Genomic DNA, 8,659 nt, shown 5'->3' on the forward strand with positions numbered 1-8,659 from the left:
TTGTGTAGATACATATGATTATTGCTGAAGTTTTCTTCAAAAGCTATTTGCTGGATCCAACCTTTTCTGGCTGGAAAGTAAGAAATGGTCTTAAATCTTGTCAAGGGCACAATCTTAGCCCTTCTAACAGGATTTGCCACTATGGGAAATATTTATTTATTTATTTTTTTTTTGTAAATTACACACTTACATTTAGAAGTACTGAGATGAAATTTATACATCTTATTCTCATCCATTTGGCTTTTATAGATCTTATAATGTTTCTGTGCAAAGGAATATAAAGGACAATAGCAAATTTGGATTTGATAAACTTCCTAGATAACACAGGCTATAAGATTGTTCTTCACCTGGAAAGGGTGGCCGGGGGCCTCTCAATCTACACCGTAGACTCCTCAGGGTGGTTCAGGCCATCATCAGTCCCAGACATTCCTGGTGGAGGAAGCCCAAGCCCAGTTCTGCATGGTACATTCTTTCCTCATTCCTCTTCTTTTGGGTATTCAGTTTCTTGCTCATCATCAACATGCACCTCTACACCAGCCTAGGCTTGTCTCTGTCCTTGTACCAGCTTTCCTAGCCATCCTTCCTTAAGCACAAAGTCCTAAAGCACACAGATTCCACAAAACGTAAATCTAATGAATTTCACAAAATTACTGTATACAAAACATACCCATGAAACTCAGTCATGTTTCTATACATTAACAATGAATAAATCTAAAAAGGAACTTTAAAGAAAAAGATTCATTTAAAATGGGAATGGAAAAATAAAATAAAATGGGAATGGAAAAATATTATGAGGAAATTTAACCAAAAAAAGGTTTAAAGAGTTGTTGTTGAACACTACACATTACTGAAAAAAATTAAAGATAGAAATTGGATTAATATTCCATATTCATGTGTCAAAACTTTTTGTCTCACTATGCAGTTTGGGGCTATTTCTGGGGGTGAGCACGGCATTTGGGGCCAGGAATCGAACTTGGGTCCTTTTGCTTGCCAGGTCTTGCTTATGTCTCTGAGCTATCTCTCCAGCTCCCACAACTTTTAGTATTTTTACATCAATATTAATAAAAGTAACCTGTAGACTTAATGCAAAATATCAATGATGTTTTGGCACAAATAGAAACACATCTAAAGCTGATCAAGAACCCAAAGGAACCTCCAATGACCAAAATAATGAACAGGAATACAGTTGAAATACTCAAATATCTTGGCTCAAAAGCTACTAGAAAGCCAGAGTAATCATACAGTATAGTATAGTACTAGCAAAAAGATAGATATATAAGTTAATAAGTTGTTAAGAGAGCATAAATAGGTCCCCATGTGTCTGATAAAGCAATTTTTGGTGAAAGTGCCAACATATTTCAATGGGGAGAAGAAAAAAACAGTCTTTTCAACTAAATGCTATTGGAAAAACTTGTCTCTATGAAAAAGAGTGAAGCTAGGCTTTACCTCATGTATAAAAATTAATACAAAATGGATTTAAGACACCAATTTTAGTAAAATAACAAAACTAGTAAGAGAAAACACAGGAAAAGCTACATTCTCTTAAATTTAACAATGATTTCTTAGATATGACATCAAAAGCAGACAACAGCAGTATATCAGATGGAATTCATTTAAATTATCTAATCATCTTTCTGGAAGTAAACATTGTCTGTTTTCTGTATTGCTCTAGAATAACTTTAATGTAGGAGACAATTTGACTCTGACTATAATCGTGCACACATATGAACAGGCACACAAATGTTTGCATTTAGAGACAGCACAAAGAACTGGACAAAAGTGCTTCCTCATTGCAGATGTGTAATTCATTATAAATGTGTGCATCTATCTTTTCAACTGAGCTAAACCTTTACAAATCAGTTGTACTTGTATCTGGGCTTTCTCTTATGTCTGGACAAGAGCTCTGTGAACAACACACAAGATGGCTATGATATCGACATGTCTGTAAACAAGCCTTGAGTTTGGAAGGAGCTCCGGTGCCACACTAACAAACTTGTAAGCTTTGAATAAACAGACTGAGAAATTCACCTTTCAGTAGTCCCAGGTGGCCAGAGAGGTCACTGAGTCCCCAGTGGGACACGGCGTGTAGCAACAGAGGAGTCTGGAGCTGGGGTTGGGAGGACCGTGCAGACACTATGACCAGTGTTGTTTGAAGGTCAACTCCCCTGAACACCCATAAAAATCTCACTCTGCCTCTCCTGCCTCTCACCCTTGTTTTCCTAAAGTGTTGATGGCTGCTCGTGAGGCTAAAAACATAATGTTACCTGAACAGTAGTAGGTCTTGGGTACATTCACCAATTTCAACTCATCCCTTTGCCCCAGGTAGTGGACAAACCACTCAGAAGGGAAGGGATGGCTACAGACCAAACAGTGCTACTTAAGCAAGTCTGCATTCTGCTTGTAGTCAGCTGCCTTCTTCTTGGCTCTCCTTAACTGTCTTCTGGACAAATGAGAAAGATACAGTTTCTGACAATAGTAGTAGGTACCCAGAAATCTGATAACTCTGTGTAATTCTGATGATCTGTAATTCTGATACCATTTCTGTGTAATTCTGATAACCACACATAGACTTCCTAGCCACATCTGGGCAACAAATGCAAAATCTGACCTTCCAGACCAAAAAACCATTGTGTGGTAGTGAATTTTTTAAAAGGAAGATACAGACAAAGGAATCTAGAAGCCATAAGTAAACTGAATCACACACACAACCAGCACCCAGATCAAGAAGTGGACCATACCAACTCTCAGTCCTCCTTCTGCTGTGTTCTAGACCTTACACCTCAGGGTTCACATTCACTAGTGAAAAAAGTGCAGTGAAGTAGAGTGTACTTTCAAAATGTTCACAAAATTATCACTTTGGATATTCTAGTATTTCTTCCTAATTGGTCCCTGTGTTTGAAGGTGATGGTGGGGAAGAGACAAAGACATAACCATTGCTCATTATTCATTACTGCACAATTACTCTTTACTGCACAGTCACTGTAATTAGCATCAGGAAGTTCCTGGGCTCATCTATTTATGGAGTAGCAGGGAGAGGGCAGAGGGGAACCCCAGGGATAAAGGTAGTATCAAAGGAACCCTTTTCTCCTGGTGAAGCTAAGACGCATGATATTGACATTTTGATAATAGTGAGAGCTGGCCATGAGCAGTGGACTCAGGGAAGGATAAACAGGGCCTTCTTGGTGCCACTCTGCTGAATTCTCATCCTCAGCTGGGCTGCACAGACTGCGCACGCAGGTAAGTGCAGCTGCCCTGTGGACTGGGCTGCTTTCTGCTTTGGGAAAAGAGATGCTGGAGGCAGGGATTATCAGGGGGGAAGTAGGGAAAAAGAAGTGTCGGAGCATCGTGTCAGGTGCCATGACAGAGAGAGAAGATGGTCTATCATTTCTCAGCTCATATCTAGAAACTTTGGTCTCACCTTTTTCATTATAACTTCAATTGTTTTGAATTACTACTTTCGTAGTCTAAAAATTTACCACAGTGTTTAATTACAGAGAATTGGAGGAAACATAGACATAATATAAAATAACACTGATAGTTGCTTTTAAAAAAATAATCCTTTAGGTCCAGGGAGATGGCTCAGTAGGATAAGCACTTGACTGGCAAACGCAAAGATCTGAGTTCAATCCCCAGTTCCACAAAAAAAAAAAAAAAAAAATCCCAGTGAGTTTAAAACTCACTGGGCACTTGCCTATTTGCTGCACCCTCCCTAATTTATAGATGAGAACATAGGGCCTTAGAGGGGCCGGGTAATGTATTCACAGGCATATCAGCAGGCTTTGGGGAAGCTAGGGTTTGAAGTTTAGGTGACTCAATGACAGACTGTTGCCATAATTCTGAGCTGTCATACTTCTTAGGCATCATACTATCCCTCCTCCATCAGCTGGCTATTAGCTACCAAAACACTCTGACTTGATTAGATAGATGAAGACTTCACTTTTTATCCTTACATATTTTAGGTAAAAAATTGTGAAATTTTATGAATATATATATATATATAAATCTCTTTCCAACAACCTACACAGTACATATAGTTATGCAGCCGCTCAGCACTGTGTGAAAGAGAGATTTCTCTTCAGAATTATCCAAAGATAATTTTCTCTTGGTAAAGGAAATGGGCTAGGGAGAAAGCTCAGTAGAATAAGTGCTTACCTGGCAAGTGCAAGGTCCTGAGTTCAATCCCCAATACCACAAAAAAATAAATAAAAATAAAAAAATAAATAGATAAAAGAAATAATTTTCTCATTCCAAAATGTTATTGATACCTGAGTCATGGATACCTGAAAATAATTGTCAATTCATGAGCAGATCCAAGCAAGACAGAGATACAGCAAGTGGGAAGACCTATAAATCTTCATTCTTATCCATATTTCTTTATAAATAACCCATGCCATTCCCTGGATCAGTGGAAACCGGGCAGTTCCCACACCTATCCATGTAAGGAGATTCTAGAGCATTGTTAAGTGTGTCATAAAAAGTGAATTGACTCTTCTGGGCTGGCCACTCAGTCTTAACATTTACAAGGAAATACAATTCAAATATCTCTCTGAGCTGGTTTGTCAGTTCATCTCTGTGACTCATGTACTTTCACAGCCATAGGCCTCATTTCAAAACTTATAAACTAGCTTTGAGGATTTAGTTGTAGGTTCTATGCTAAGTAATCTAGACATCAGCTAGAAAAGCAGTGTCTCCTATGTTTGCATTGTACAGCACAAGATGGAAGCAGACACACAGACAACACACAGCATTCAGCAAAAGTGGAAGAGACAAAATTCTAAGCTGATTTGTGATCCAAAGGCAACAGTTAGCTATGAAGGGGTGGTGGTAGGAAAAGAGCAACCCAGGGGCACAGCACATATTCTTGGGAGTGTTACAACTGGGGGGGGGTAGTTTAGCAACGAGAACAGGGTGCCAAACTACAAAGGACAAGTACAATCATAGTTGATTGCAAAGCTTATGTTATATGTAAAAAGTAAAACAAAAGATTTCTGTTTCAAAAGCTCACTTTGACTATAATATAGAATGACATGAGAGAAGAAAAGGGCTACATGCCATTTATAAAGCAGTTATACAACTTACAGTGTAAGACATTAAGGGACCTTGGTCTTCAGGATGGCTCAAATAGAATTCAGAAAAAATCACTAGCCTTGACAAATATTAAAAGCTAGAATAAGTAATATTTGTCTTTGCTGGAGTGCACAGGACCAGGACCTAAGAGGTAACTTTCCTCGGATACTTTCTGGGAGAGTGATCTCAAGAGACATGGAGAATAAGAACAGGATAAGTAGGAGGAATAAAGAAATCAGCATCAATCTGACACCACCCATGTGGAAGGTTGGGAAATAAAGTTTACTACAGATTTAGCCCTACCTGGAAATAAGAGAGCTTGACTTTTTCTACTCTTCTACCTAACAATCTCTGTGTCACATGTACCCAAGACTCACCCCTGTAGGGTAAAATACATGATGGTCCTCCAAGAAGCAGTTCCATTTAGCCAGATAGAGTTCTCTGGAGAAGCTACAATGATTCCTTAGCACACTACTTATTTGCAGGATGTGCATGTATGGCATGGTATAGAAGATCTGGGTGAAACACAAACAAACCCAGTAGCAAGACTTGATTGACTAAAAGTAAAAAATGAAAAGAGAGGAGTCATTGAAGCTGTTACTCTGAATCCAGGCTTAGAAACTGACTGTATGACGTTGCTCTTAGCTTTTGTCTAGCATAAAATGGTCATGGAAATTTTAGAGGTTAGTGATGCAAAGAAAGACCTTTTGGAAAGATAGGCTGATGCCTTAGAATGAAATGTAGATCCCAAGTGTAATTGTCTTTGTGCCTGTGGCAGTGGAATCAAGAAAAGAGGAGGAAAATGGGCAAAGAATGAGGCCAGGCTCCAGCTAGGGAAGTGTACGTATCTTGTATATCTTAGAAATAGTTCTTTCCATTAAAGTCAAAACAGAGAAAATGTACAGACAATAAGAATGTCAAGTTTATTTATTTGTGCTTCTCAAAACATTTTTTTTCTAGTCATATCCATGACATCAAAAGATGATTTGGAGTAACCTCATCCAGAGAATAATTTTCCTCTCTCTTAGTGTACTTGGAATTATTGGGAACATCCTTATATTTGTAAAACATATATATGCTTTTTTATGATTACTCAGAAAAGGCCCATAGACTTCATCCTCAGCCACTTGGCCTTTTCAAACACAGTCATTATATGTGGCACAAGAATCAGAGGTACAACCACAATTTTTTATTTTAGAAACTTCCTAGGTAGTATTGGGTGTAAAATTGTGATTTATTTTGAAAGGGTGGCTTGTGGTCTTTCCATCTGCACCACCTGTCCCCTCAGCATGGTCCAGGTGGTCACTATCAGTCCCACGACCACCCTGTGGAGTTCATGGAAAGTTCTGCCATGTCTCCTCGTCTTTTGGGTCTTTAATTTCCTGACAAGCTCCAACTTGCTCCACCACGTCACAGCAGTCAGAAGTGTGAACCAATCTGGGATTAGAATGCATGTTGGGTGTTGTTATATGCTACCATCTAGGCAATCAGTTAGGTGGATTTTCCTCTCTCTCATGGCTCTTCGGGATCTCATCTTCCAGAGTCTCATGGGCTGGAGCAGCAGATACATGGCTTTCCGTCTGTACAAACATCACAAGCATGTGCTCTACCTGTATAGTAGAGCACAAACAACTCCAGCCCTGAAATCAGAGCTACTCCCAGGACTCTCATTCTCATGATCTGCTTCCTTTGCTTTTACTGGGTTAACTTTGTTTTCTCCTTCTACATGGGATTTGATTTTTATAAACCTCCCACAACATTTAATATTACAATATTTTTAGTACTTGGTTATGCAGGTATCAGCCCCTTTGTCCTGATGAGCAGGGATGTCCGTGTTGCTAAATGCAGGAATACACACTGAGAACTTCATTTTTATACCCATTCCTCCATAAACTAAAAGTATACATAGCAGGATTTTTTTTTTAATGTATTTGGTACAGGGTCTCAGTATGCAGCTTGGACTCATAGTGATCCTCCTGTTTTCTGCCTCCCCAGTGCTGGGATTACAGGTGTACGCTTTAGTTGGCTGAGCTATCTCGCTGGCCCCTACATAACAGGAATTTATCTGACCTAATGATCAGCATATTAGAGCATTATGATAATAGTCATTAATACAGATTTCTTTCAGTTTTAAGAAACTTAAGCGATCTAAGGCCAGATTTCAGGTTCCAGAAAGGTGGAAAGACAGATTCTTAAGAGTCTCTTAGTCCACCATCTCTATCATGTGGATTTTTAGATTCTTACTTGTACAAGGGAAAATATTAGAGGCTATATTATTGTCAGTAATCTCCACGTCAGCTCTCTTAAACAAAGCTCCAAGCAGTTACCTACCCTTGTTATCTACCTTGTGTTCCTTCAGAGTTTAAAGCTAATCAACCCCCTGAAGTCACTTAAAAACTTAAAAACTAAGTTTGTGCCAGCAGCTCCCAAGGAACCCTGAATTTGAGAAGTATGATTAGAAAGGACTTCAGGCCAAAGTGTTTGTCTGAAGTCAGCTTGCAAGACAAAGTGAGAGCGATGGGGAAACGTTAACTCCAGGCAGCACAAAGGATTTGGGTGGTAGCTGTTTCCTACTACTGAGATTCAGAAGTCCTAAAGAAACAGGAAATAATAAACATCCCAGGACAGTCCCATGTGCATTAACATTGTGAAGCAGAGTCACAAAATATGTGGGAAAGAGCACGGAGGGTTGAAGTTATGTGACCCGCGAATGGTGTTCAGGTGAGGGCTGGAATCCACAAGCTTGCTAGCTGACCAACAGCCCATACTAGGACTCAGTTTCCACTTCCTGTGACTCAGTGCACAGCCTCCTCCCCAGGGACTGTGACTCCTTGCGTCAGGGATCTCACGCCACTCCCAGTGCTACCTGTCTCGCACCGCCTTGCCAGCAAGGAAGACGCGACCACTGGTTGTGTCTGCGCAGCCTTTATTGCTCTCTTACATTTCTCTTCTCTTCTCCCCGAGGCCCCTGCTCTTAGCTTATAAGTCTCAGGGCTTCCAACCATAGGGTGCTACGTATGCACTGTCCATTGGTCCAGGTCTGCGGAAGCAATGCATTAGCCCAAGCCTTGGCCATATATGGAGTTGTTTACTCCAGGAGCGCTCACCCCCTGAGAGGGTGGAAGCCGGAAACCGGCGCCATCCTAGGGCACGGCTACACGCCGCTCCCTACAGCTACCCACTCACAGGGTGGACGTTTTCTGCCATCTTAAACCTTTTTTTGTTTTGGTATTTGGTACAGGGTCTGCAGGGTCTCACTATGTAGATTGGACTCGTAGAGATCCTCCTGTTTTCAGCATCCCAAGCACTGGGATTAAAAGCGTGTGCCACCACACCCAGTCTCAGTTGCCCTCTCAGTGCACCCTGGGGGCAGGCCGGTTTGGCACTGCCATCTTAAAACTTACATTTAAATAATCTGTAAAAGCATTTAATAGATTCAGATATCTTGTCTTTCTATAAACCTTAAGCATTCAAGAACATTAGAATTTACATTTAGCAACTGATTACCCAGGTGTTACAAAGATTTATAAGACATTTTTTAACTTACTTGTCTTTAAAAATAATTTTATATAATCTATGGGAATAAGGATAT

General features: G+C 40.0%; 1 pseudogene; it reads left to right on the forward strand.

Moving 5' to 3' along the window:
- The first annotated feature begins 6,048 nt into the window (after positions 1-6,048).
- Positions 6,049-6,928, forward strand: LOC105743357 (annotated as a pseudogene).
- The last annotated feature ends 1,731 nt before the right edge of the window (positions 6,929-8,659 follow it).

This window comes from Octodon degus, unplaced genomic scaffold (genome assembly GCF_000260255.1).
Source record: "Octodon degus isolate 3935 unplaced genomic scaffold, OctDeg1.0 scaffold00119, whole genome shotgun sequence".
NCBI lineage: Eukaryota > Metazoa > Chordata > Mammalia > Rodentia > Octodontidae > Octodon > Octodon degus.